Below are 13,264 nucleotides of genomic sequence, written 5' to 3' on the forward strand. Positions count from 1 at the left end.
CTACAAAACAACCTGCTCGTGAAGAAGAACTTCTCACCAGTCCGAGCCAGCTACCTTCTTGTTGTACCATCAGCGCTACGTCCAGAAATACTGCACGCCCTACACGACGATCCAACTGCTGGGCACCTCGGACTCTCCCGGACGCTGTCGAGAATACAGGAAAGGTATTACTGGCCGCATCTGACCGCCGACGTCGCCCGTTACGTCAAGACATGCCGAGACTGTCAACGACGCAAGACACCACCGACAAGGCCAGCAGGATTGCTACAGTCGATCGAACCTCCTCGCCGACCATTCCAGCAGATGGGGATGGATTTGTTGGGGCCATTTCCGATATCAATATCCGGGAATAAGTGGATCGTCGTGGCGACGGACTATCTCACCCGTTTTGCTGAAACTAAAGCTCTACCAAAAGGCAGCGCAGCCGAAGTGGCGAAATTTTTCGTGGAGAACATCCTGCTGCGACATGGTGCCCCAGAAGTCCTCATCACCGACAGAGGAACGGCTTTTACAGCAGAGCTCACCCAAGCCATTCTGCAGTACAGCCAGACAAGCCACAGGAGGACAACTGCCTACCATCCGCAGACGAATGGTCTCACGGAGCGCCTGAACAAGACCCTCGCCGACATGCTAGCAATGTACGTCGACGTCGAACACAAGACGTGGGATGCCGTCCTTCCGTACGTAACCTTTGCGTACAACACGGCGGTGCAAGCAACAACACAGATCACGCCGTTTAAGCTGGTTTACGGCAAGCACCCGACGACGACGCTTGACGCCATGTTTCCGCACGTAACTAAAGAAGAGAATGTTGACATCGCAAGCTATCTCCAGCGCACCGAAGACGCCCGACAGCTCGCCCGCCTGCGAATCAAGAGCCAGCAGAGGACCGACAGCCGACACTACAACCTCCGACGACGCTTCGTCGAGTACCAACCTGGCGACCATGTTTGGGTCTGGACCCCGATACGCCCACGAGGACTCAGTGAGAAACTACTCCTACGCTATTTCGGACCCTACAAGGTCGTCCGACGTATTAGCGCTCTGGACTATGAGGTCGTGCCAGACGGTATTTCACATTCACAGCGGCGCCGCGCACGATCTGAAGTGGTCCACGTGGTGCGCCTTAAACCCTTTTACGGACGCTGACGAACTTCGCCATTTTTGTTCTTTTCTTTGCTACGAGTGCTTTTGTTTATTACCTTCGTTTGTTTGCAGCATCGGGTCGATGCTTTTTAAGAGGGGGGTATTGACACGTGTACTTATCTTTATCGGGCGACCAGGTTTCGCCACCGAACAAATGTTATCGCACAGCGCGGGACGCGCCTGCATGGAAGTCTCTGGAAAGTTATCGATGCTTCTATCCGCTGTCTGTTGTCGCCGAACCTTGTATTATCTGATTTCATCGCTTGACGCGACGTGTAGAACGTTGTAGAAGGCTTGCGGATCCCAACGTTTAGTCTGAAACATTCGATGACTGCTGTATAAAAGCCGACGCGCTTGACCCGCTGATCAGATTTTCGAGGATCGCCGACTGTGTTCGCCGCTCTCGTTGTGCTTTAAATGTAGCCTGTTTTGTGGGCACAGGTTCACCCAATAAAAACTAGTTTTTGCTATCACAGTATTGCTACTGTGTTCTTTGACGTCACGACCACGTGACAATATCCACCACCTAAATGACCTTAACCCTGACCCTGGCTTTGGCTTTGTGCACAGCGTTCCTTTACTCTCAATTCGACTCGCTAACACACCTTCCCTCATTTCCGCACCCTCCCGCCTCACACGCTCTCCCCTTTAGAGGAACCCCACCTGTATATACTGTGGCGAGGAAAGCGTACGTCGCCTTGAAGAAGACAAGTCCACTTGTCGAAATGTTGGCTCCTGCATTCACCTTGTTCATGTTTTGCTCATCGTCTTGAATGTCCATCTCCCGCATTCCCCGTGTTTACGCAGTATTCTGGAAATATTAAAACGAAAATACTGCTAGTACCACAAATGAAAGCAGCATAGGCACAATGAGTATTACTGAAACCGATTCAAACGTTATAGAAATAGGTGAGTTTATTTGAGGACAAAACGAAAGAAAGAATTCTACACAATGCTCATAGGAGAGGCTGAGGGCTACACCAAGACAGTCTGGAAGACAGGGAATTCTGCAGTTGGCCTTGACTGTGATAGACGTGTACTGTCTGATGTAATAACCCAAGACAGAGTCGATCGTTTTAATAACTAGTTTGCAGGCGTCGGGCGCTCTTTATATGCACAATTTCCTAACACTACGAATCACGCACCCCTCAAGAGCCGTTTCTGACAGTTTTGCCACGTTCCTAGTAGGCATGACACATATCGTATACATAGTAAAAGTCTAGACGTGAGTAAAACGGCCGGGTTTGATACTATTCCAGTAAATTATTAAACAATTATATAAACATTCAGGCAGTCCAGCTGTTGCACATGTTCCATCACTGCCAGGAGCGTAGTATGTACCCAAACAAACTTATGTTGGGCAGCGTCGTCCCTGCATGCAAAGAAAGAGATTGTTAAAATGCCTCAAGTTACAGACGGATATCCGCTTTAAGTTTGATTACCACAACATTCGAAAAAATATTGCAAGCAAAAATTACATCGTTTCCAACCACACATAGTATACTTTGCCCAAACCAGCATGGTTTGCGGTCAGACAGGTCCGCATCTACTGCAGTTCTGGTACTAACCCAACAAGTTAACAAAGCCTTGAACAAAAACAGAATTCCCGTTGTATTTTTTCTAGACATAAGGAAGGCTCTCGATTGCGCTAACCATAACAGCCACGACATATTGTTAATGCAACAACTGTTAATCACAAGATATTGTTAACTAAGCTGCATGACTACGGTATCAGAGGCAAAATTCACCATCTTCTCAAATGCTACCTTTCCGACCGACAGCAACGAGTAGGAATGGATGGTGCGCCCTCTACTCAGTCAGTAGCCTCTGGGTTACCACAATGCTCAGCTATTGGACCCATTCCTTTTTCACCCTACGTTAGCGATTTCTCGCCATTTTAAAGTACTCTGAATCTGTAATGTGCACAGACCATACGGCGCTAATCTTTGTTGGGGACAGTTTAAGTGAGATCGTAGTCTAAATCAACCAGGAGCTACAGAGAGTTCATTCATGGTTTAAACAAAACCATCTAAATATTAATGTTCGCCGCCCACCCAGCACATTTCGCAGGATAGAGGCGGTTCTTCTTTGCCGAGCCCAGACCGGCCAGCTTCTGTCACCAGCAAGGCTACACCTCATCAACCCGCACTCATACCGGAGCCCTAAGTGCCCGGCATGGCCGGCCAGAGGTGCGGCCGAACATCTTCTGTGGAGCTGCTCTGCCTTTGACACGGTCCGAGAAAGGACACTACGCTCCCTGGGCGGGAACCGACCTGACACCCGGCAGGAGTGGCTCGACCCGCCATCGCACATCGGGCTCAAGGACTCATTCCAGCTTTGGAGTGCATTTCTGGACTGTTTGAGGGACAAGGAAGGGCCTGGCCGCCTCTTTGCAGAGCCGACCTCGGGATCACTCCTCCTTGAGGAAGAAGAGAGAACCGATCCACCTTCCCCTCCCCCATAGAGCACCCCTTTTCTGCCGCAAGTCTTGGTCTATTAAACGCAGAAATAAAAACGTATTAAAAACATAAAAAATGTAGAGAAAGCTAAATACATAGTTTTTTACTCCACGAAGAATGCGGCTTGATTTTGATAGGATTTATTTACTTTTAATGACTGCACTGTTGCAGCGAGTAGCCTCGTTCTGATATTTAGGGGTCATGTTAGATGCAGTTATGAACTGGCAATCGTACATAGGCAGGACATGTTCCAAGCTCGCGTATGGTTGTCACGCGTTCCAAAATTCTGGGAATGTTTTGACACAATGGTTTTGCGTATCCAATACTTCGCATTTGCGCAAAGTTATCTGATTACTGCATAGTATCGTGGCGCAGCACATATAAAACGTATTTGGAATCTATAAGCAGCTTGCACAGTAGGACAATGAGAATTATTACATTTTCAAATAGGACAGATACTAAAGAACAGCTATTCCAACTGACGCGTCTATTTCCATCTGACTCTGTTCACATATTAAGTGTTGCTGATGTAATACCTGCTGTTCATGATCTGAGAATGCCTGCCAAACCCACCCCAGCCCATTTTTAATCTTCTGATTATTTCAGTCTCATGATTCGGATCCGCAGTCACTTCCTCTCCTAATTAAATGTATTCCCTTACCACTTACAGTGCCTCACTACCTATCGTAAACGGCTGTTCTGAGAATGTTAAACATTACTTTAGTTTTCTGCAGATAAATTTTTAGACCCACCCTTCGGCTTTGCCTCTCCATATACATATAATACATATAATAATTAATCATGAGGACCCTCTCCGACTAAACACCTTTAGGTTGCCTGCGCGCTGTACGAGGAGTGCAGCAAACAAGATCTGTAATTTACCGATTGACAGAACTGCCTACGCTCGAAGGCTAATAAAATTTCGTGGCGCCCCCATTTGAAATGTCATACCGACGGATGTGAATGCAGCACACAATTTTTCCGCGGCCGCGGAGCGTTTCATGTTCAGTGGATAAGTGGTATATTTGGAAAAATGGTCGACCTGTTCGCTGTAATGCTCTCTATAATTGAAATACGTGCTTTAAATCATTCGATGAAACAGCTGCCGCTTCGTAGCAACGCTAGCGAGGCGGGAGTGCAAAAAGTTAGCGGAAGAGCGCTCCCCCCCCCCCATTCTTTTTCCTCGGTTTTCAAAAGCGACATCCGTGTATCGCACTAACTCACTTTTCAGGCTGCTTGTCGCGCATTCGCGTGTTCTGACTCCTATTGCTCACGATAGAACATATGTTATCCTACAAGGCTGCCAGCCGCACTAACAAATGCTTTCCTGACGGACGTATGTAACAACACAAACGTTTCAATTGGAACGCATTCTTTAACTAAGAAAACGTTGCATTTGCCGTGCGCGAACAACAATAATAATAATAATAATAATATTTGGGGTTTTACGTGCCAAAACCACTTTCTGATTATGAGGCACGCCGTAGTGGAGGACTCCGGAAATTTTGACCACCTGGGGTTCTTTAACGTGCACCTAAATCTAAGCACACGGGTGTTTTCGCATTTCGCCCCCATCGAAATGCGGCCGCCGTGGCCGGGATTCGATCCCGCGACCTCGTGCTCAGCAGCCCAACACCATAGCCACTGAGCAACCACGGCGGGTGCGAACAACAAGGAACGGCTTATAAAAATGTGCAGTAGCAGCTTGTACAGCGTCCCGAGTCGGTGGTTAATTGAAGTGATTTTTCGATGTTCAAATACCAATCAAAAACAAAAATCAGTGTTCTGACACTGGAAGGCATACTTTTCAACGCAGGCAACATTTTCTTTCTGACAGAGGCGTAAATTTTGCTAACGGGGCAAAGGCGCATCTACAATATCTGTGCGAGACATGCAAGCAACAACTAAAGCTATTCCTGGGTATGCACAGAGTAAATTATTCAAACATTGCGGTGTTCGGTGTAGCCTGGTGCTAAACTAGCGGAGCTTATGATGCCTAGGACCAAGGATCTTGTTCTGATGGGGGAAAGCTTTTTTTCCATTACTTAGATTGTTATAATATTGCATTAAAATGCTCGCAATCATTTATTTAAGAAATACATACACGGTGGCGAGCCACCGGCGTACCCATCACCTTCAGCGATGCCACGCCAGTCCAGAACTCTATCATCAAGCACGGGACACTGTGTCCTTAATCAGGCATGACACAAGACGCTGGGTTTTGCACTAGGGATGGCATCTACAAGTGACCTAATCAACCGTTTTTCCAGAAGTAGTCACAAGACTCCTTCATCCCACATACGCCAAATCCTTCTGTAGTCAGCGAACTATTTGTGGCTGAAGCACGGTGTAAGGTAATATGTTCTTTACGTGGGGAACCTTTTCGCATTGCTTGCGAGACGCAATCGACCAGATAAAGTAGCAACGACGCGCGTCTATCGGCCGGACGACGCAAATTCAGTTAGAATGCGGGCGTCAGTTTAGAACTTAAGCAAACAGAGAACGGCGTCGGAACGCGGCGTCGCGTCGCCATATATACTCTTTCGAGGAGATGGCCTCTCCCCCCCCTTCCCCTCTCACTACGCTAACCTATATTTACTGTACATACCAAATTAGTGTATTTACACTGACTCTATGGTGACCTATTTTCGCGCGCCGTTCAATCCTTCCAGTTTTCCACACTCTAAAAACTAGGAAGGGTATCGCAGGAGTGAAGCGGCCGGTTCACTCTTCAAAGCGTCGTTTTACTCTCGCAAAATGTCGAGGAGAGTGAAATGCATTGTTCACTCTCTCACCAAGGAGAGAGTGAAATGTGCTTTTCACTCTCCCCCTTCAGAGAGAGAGAGTAGTTCTACTCTTGCGGCAATAGAGAACAAAACGTATAGAGCGTGATCTTCTGCTTCAACTGTAGGTGGCTGGCCCCGAACATGGCAATGTATCATTCATGCACGCTGAGCAAAGAACACATCGTTTTGCTTCTAAGAGAACAGGCCGCCGCAGTTCAAAGGAACGCGTAGCGAGCGCTCTACTTTTTCGCTCGGAGTTCTCCACAGCGCGCGCGCGAGCTCAAGATCGCGGAACAACACAGCACCGGAGAAAGGTGATCCGTACAGCGAGCAGTGACGCAGGCCTGCAGCCAAGGGAGATCGTGTATCAGCCATCTCGCGTTGCCACGAAAACACGACAGTCGTTCGTCACGCCTTGGATATAACAACAAATCCTCCACGGTAAGTGAATTCTAACTTAGGTGCACATTCTCCGTATATGTCATGCTATCGCCAGGAAGTCGTCGCTGCGCTTAGCCGACGCGATTGACAAAGGACTAGGCATACGCGCTGTGTCTCTCGATGTCAATCGAAAAAGCCAGTCGTCGCGATAACTGCATGTGATTTTATCACTTTGCGGTTCTCCGTAAGAGCTTTAAAGATCGCAAACGCTGCCAGAACTATGGTATGTTCAATAAGACGCCAGGCGAGAGGACGCTTAAAATGGTTCGTTCACCAGCCCGTGATTCCGAGCCTATGCGCGTGATTAGCGTGCGTTTTGTGTGTTTGAATTTATTCAGTTTGGCAGTCTACTGTGTACGGAACGCTGTTGAACTAAGGAATCACATAACAGAAGGCGTCATTTTGCTGGCAGCATGCTTTTTTTATAAAAAAACCGCGCGCTTGACGGTGTTTCGCGCAGGGGGAATCTGCGACCACTGAAGTTACGTGCAGCACCAGTGCTAGTTAGAAACTTTGCCGCAGGCATTCAGCTGCATGCTGCAAGAGGTCAGTTAGGCGCATTATCTTGAACTTTCTGAAAACGCATGAGGAATCCATGTTTTATGCTGAAAAAAGTATAAACCCCATATATAAGCGATATTGCGCGCGGCAGCTACAAGCGACGCGATGGAGATGGCTGTCGCGTTCGCTCGTCGCCTACAAGTCGTACTCCGTGCGAGCGACGATATTGAGCGACGCCTCCCCGGTGTTGCCGGCATGAGGGCTGCAATCACGCGTGACGCGTGCTTTAGTAATTTACGTTGATGTATTTTACTATAAAAAGTAGCATAAAATATTTGCGGAGGTCTTGCCGTAGGTTCTTATCCTTGCACGTATAAAAATTGAATTATTCGCTCGTTCCGCGCGACAATCGGTAGTATTTGAGCGATGTACATCCAGTTCCGGCTTCGCGCTATTGGCTAGTCGCTCATAGCACTTTCGGGCGACGAGCGACGATTTCTAGATTTCCAGAACCAAGCCATCTGTTCAAGCGACGGCCCGTTTTGTTACTCGAAGCCGTCGCTCGTCGCCGTCGTGCACGAAATCGCTCTCACAGTGTTTATCCCTAAGACTGAACTGTTTTTGCTCATGTATTGGAATGGTGTGATTATAGGTAGGTCTGGTTTTGTCTCCTGTTGCGGTTTTCGTGCACGGTGCGAAACTGAAAGGATGCTTATGTCTACGAACTCGGTGAATTGTCGAGCAGCTAGTTATGCATCGGCATTGAATATAACGGCTGCTGTGTGGAATTACAATTGCAAGGGCGCTTTGCATACGCTTATTGTTTTGGACATGCCTGTGCATTTGCTAATATGAGTTGCCGTGTCAGAGTTATGTCATATGAATAGCTAAATCAGCCTTCTTCTGGGGGTTACAAGCGTAATGTGTGTATTTTGCTATTGCATGACAGATCAAAATGTGTTTATCGCTTGAATATCTTTAGTAGAGAAATAATATCAAAATAAAATGTTGCTTTGATTCCGTGTTACCAGTCTGTCGTACACAGAACAACAGGTTGGTGCAATAAACTAATAACTGCGGTTTAACTGCAACTTTTACATGCCTTCAAGAATCTAAAATGCTAAATTTCAAACTGCAGCAGCAGTCGGGTCTGTCAAAAATTAACTCCATTGCGCACCTCATACATGAAAATAAGTTCATGCCTTTTAGTAAGCTTAGATGCAGGCCGCAGTGAGCTTTCTTGTTAGTATTGAAATGTGGGTAAGCTTGCCATAACAAGCCTTGTTGCCCTTTTTCATAGGCACATACATATATCCATTGAACTGAAGGACAATATTTTCATCCCTACTGAGCATCATGTTTGCAGCTATAATCCTCAAATTATGGCTTCAGCAGTGGTACAACCAGGGATGGTGCGGGGGGCACACTGGGCACGTGCTTAAGATGTGTCACGAGTGGTGTTTGCGATACACCAGACTCGTGACAGACCTATGATGTCTAAGAATGACCAATATTCTATTCATTAGCAGGAGTATTCTAACATTCGTGCCAAACGAGGATGAACTGTCCGTTATTTCTTGTTTGTTTAAATCTAAAATTGAAGTTAATTTAGCAGTTGACTGTTGCAGTCATTTGGATGTTTTGCATGCATTTCACTGAGAAGACTAAGAGCTAAGACTTTCTTTTATTGCCATGGCCTTGACTGTCTTGATGTTGTTTTGCACCATGCCCTTGTGTTGACTTTTGCATACAATATTTTTTAGGCACCCGATTTATATAACGCAAGAAAGCAGCTGCAAGGACACGAGGATGTGAAAAAGCCAGTGCAGCGCGACTTCACCCAGTGCAGAGGAGCCAATGCCAAAAAATCAAAACACATTGGCATGCAATTTGGACAAGAAAACTAGTATGTGGGTATATTGGGTGTACCATTTGACCTAATGTAAACAAAATCAAGATACAGTATGTTACACCAAGATGAAAATTCTTACGTGCTCCAGGCAGTCATCTTAACATGGTATATTTATGTAATGTCTCCGATTGGAAAGTCAAATCAAGTATGCTCTCTGGAGACAAACACATAGCAGCAAGTGTCATTGAAAGGTTAGAATGTGTTTTAAAAACGCTGATTAGTTCTGAGAAGTGACTGCTTTTTGTCTTGCCTCTCAACATATACATCTATGTGATAAAAAAATAGTGGTACAATGAAATTGCATATTTGCTTAGTGACATGATACATACTTGCAATGAGCACGGTGCCTGTGTTTACTATAAAAAGCAACAGCCCATGCTTGGTTAGGTTAGGCCCACTACAACATGCAGGCATGGGTGATTGGCACTTTTTTTTTATTTCCGTGTCGTGAGGTTTTTTTACGTGCGTATAGGTGCAATGGCACGCAGTATGGCTAGTACAAAAAAGGGGGGGGGGGGCTCAGATATATGTAGCTCACTGTACACGACACAGGGCAAAGGAAATCCGTGTTCAGCAACTATGTTAAATGCCATGTACGTAAATTTTACAATGCTACTCATTCGAAGCGTGCACAGGTGCATATTGAAGAAACGTTTTCCAGGGTACATAATTTAGTGCGTCATTTACACTAATTTTGCTCTAACCACAAGACATAATGATTTAAATATACTGCACGGAAAAACCTAGAGCAAATTAAATTGTGTGTCAGCTTCGTGTGTATACATAAAGTCATTCCTATGCATTAGGTTTTTCGCGTAATGCATAACCTGTTGACAGCTTATCTTATCATGTGTACTCTGTTTACATTACAGTTGTTTATTAGTTTACTCATTTGTTTTGCAACTTATGAAATGCTGGTGTATATATATTTTCAACATTTGACATAATCCTGTATGTTTTGTAGGGACAACCCAGGACGTGCATTTGTCAGCACCCAGTCAACTGCCAGAAGTGACTTGAACACAGGCCACCAGTAAGTGGACATCAGTTGCAATTTCACATTATGAAGTTGGCTGCTGCCTTGTACTGAGGCTTTTTTTTTAATGAGATGGTGGTGTCATTCTAATGTACATTTTGACCACAAAGGTGCGATGATGTCTCACACAGGCATATATGGTTGCTATTCTCTGCGAGGGACGTGTTCTCGTGTTCATGAAGCATTTGTGTTTGGCAGTATTGTTGCCCAATGAGTCAGATATAAACACTGTAACTCGCCACTGCCGGCAAGTAGTTGCGAGAAACACAATATATTATGACACTGTAAAGTTATTTCATTAATTCGAAGGAAAATTTTGCAGCGGGAAAAAAGGTTGCTATTCCAGGTAAACATGTCTTTTTCTCACAAGGTATTTAACCAAACTGTGGATGCGCGAAATTCGTGACTTATGAATAGATTTTAATTCATCCTTTAGTAATGCTTCTAAAAGAGACTAGAAATAGCATGTGACTACCTCTCCAATCAGCAGATCATACACTTACAGTCATAAGTGGTAGTTCCATGCAGTCTCGCACTCTATATAACCTTTCTTTTCAGCAGCATTGGAACTGGCGGCTGCGTTTTCAGAAGGAGGAGTGCACTTGGCACTGTATATGTATGTGTGAATTCGGTTTTCTTTGTATGTGTTGGCTCACTGACACAAACAGTGCAAAAATCAGTTGTACCATGAGGCTCACGACGCCTTCTGCTGCTAGAAATGCGGCACTTCATATTTTATAGTACTGCATGACATTTAAATCAAAGCTAGCACATAAAATGATCAAGAAAACTAACCGCTGTTATAGCTGTCTTCCTCAAAGAAAGCTTGTCCTTTATGGACTGTGTTAATCTGAGCTCTCCACCGATGTTTCAGTAGTATTATCCCTTAGTGAGTGAGAGATTGGGGGCAAATAATCGTGTTAGTCTTTAAATGGTGTCCCAATTATGTGTATTTGTTCCAACAGAGTTGTCTAGATTACTTTATTGTGTAGTGTAAAGCTTATGAAACCATCAGCAACTAGTGAGTTACTAACATGCATATGCATTTGTCACTATACAGGTGGCACTCGGCTGTACCACTGCAGTGCTGTGGAAATTGCCAGCACCAGCGGCTTTGCAACAGCTGTTTAACAGCATGTCGGTATGTGCTAATTTATAGTTATGTTGGGATGGGTTAGTATTATGGACTACTGCTACTCTGTATTGTGACAGATCCATATGATAAGTGATGTAATGGGCACAGTGAAAACCTGTGAATGTTTTACTATGGTAAATAAAAAGGGTCTCCTTTTCGTCACTGGAGCAGGGGAGAAGAGCATGCAGGCACTCCTGAATGTACATATATTTCAAAACATGAGAGACATATATATATATATATATATATATATATATATATATATATATATATATATATATATATATATATGTATGTATATATATATATATATATATATACATACACACGTACACTTAATCTAAAAGCAGGGACATTCCATCTTTCATTTTGAAGTGACTTGTACAGCGCAAAAATACAACACAGACCACAGAGAAGCCCGCATGTTAACAGGTTTGATACACACAATAATTCAACAGATTTGATACTTCAGGTGTGCTATTTTACGCCAGGGGGAAGGGAAAGGGGACAAAACCAGAAAAAAGAGCGGAGTGGAAAAGAAAGGAATCGTGTCAAAAAGCATGAGAAACATCATGCAGCCAGGATCGCCAGCAGGACATCTAAAAAGCACTCCGATAAAATTACATACAGGGCAACCTTACGTATTGTTTGTTTCAATCAACTCAGATCACATGCAGCCATTACTGCAATTAAGTTGTTTCCTTATGTCATGAGGGAATGATGTGGGCCCAAAAAACTGTTTAGAGCTGAAGGATTATGTTCCATGCTAGCCTCATTACCTGATTTTTATCATATTGTTATCAGCTGCTTATGTTAGGGACAAAAAGTATGAGTACGAGGTTTTTCCTGATTCGCCATTCCACACAACATGTCTTTGTGACTATATGTACATGCAGATGATCCATAGATGAAAAATATTCAGTACAGTAGAATCTCATTACAAGATGCACTTGGTTGTAAGAGACATCTGAAAATGGTTTGGTTGGTTTTCCGATGTTTGCCACGTTAACAACACTGTACACAAGAGACACCTTTGTTGCTAACGACTTTTTAAGCATTCACTACTTCAGTTCAGTTTATTTCTTTAATAAGGAGGAGACATACATGTTTACATAAGTATACAGAAGGAGGTCCCAGAGCATGTGGCTGAAAGGGGACCTCCTGACAGAAAATATATACATTAAAGAAAATACAAGGCATAAAACAGCAATACAGTAGTCACAGTGATGAAGAATATTCAAAGTATAAGTACAAACTGTAAAGTAACATGAAGTCAATAGCTAGTCGTACAAATAAAACAGTAGTTTAGGGCAAGACTTCGAAGGGACACAGCCCAGACACATTCACTTCATGCACCTTGTGTGCTCCGAAGGGCGTAAAGATCACGCAATCCTCACACAAGTCAATTGCGCACGTCTCTTTAGCATGAACTAGAAAAGGAGGGCAACGAGGACAGTGCAGGGCAGAAAGTGTCAACAGTTGAAGCTGACGAGCGTCTAAGAGCACCTCAAAGGCACTGCGAGCAACAAGGCTTGCAAAGTGAAGTGTTTAACTTCCTGAAGTTAGGAAGGAAGCTAACACAATCTACAGTCACTAAAAAGCTGTGAATGTCTTCTTTAATGGGCCCCTAAACCACCGAGGTTGAAAGTTAGTTGCGGTGTTGCAGTTGTACATGTTAAGGCAACGAGCACGTAGCCATGAGAATTTTTCGCAACGGTGCAGTAATAGTGGAGCTACGTGTTTGATTATGGAAAAGTAGTCCCCGCTCATTTTACTCCTTCATCTGGTACACGCCATCTGGACAGTATCGTCTTTTCCTCGCCTAGTACACCTCCAAATTTTACGGGA

At 44.6% G+C, this 13,264-nt stretch overlaps 1 long non-coding RNA gene across 1 annotated transcript; it reads left to right on the top strand.

The window, feature by feature from the left end:
• Positions 1 to 6,786: 6,786 nt before the first annotated feature.
• LOC135918605 (uncharacterized) lies at positions 6,787 to 10,278 on the top strand. The gene is made up of 3 exons (XR_010569704.2): positions 6,787 to 6,832; positions 9,097 to 9,239; positions 10,210 to 10,278. It is a non-coding gene; the product is annotated as an uncharacterized lncRNA (long non-coding RNA).
• Positions 10,279 to 13,264: the final 2,986 nt, after the last annotated feature.

This window comes from Dermacentor albipictus, chromosome 10 (genome assembly GCF_038994185.2).
Source record: "Dermacentor albipictus isolate Rhodes 1998 colony chromosome 10, USDA_Dalb.pri_finalv2, whole genome shotgun sequence".
NCBI classification, from domain to species: domain Eukaryota; kingdom Metazoa; phylum Arthropoda; class Arachnida; order Ixodida; family Ixodidae; genus Dermacentor; species Dermacentor albipictus.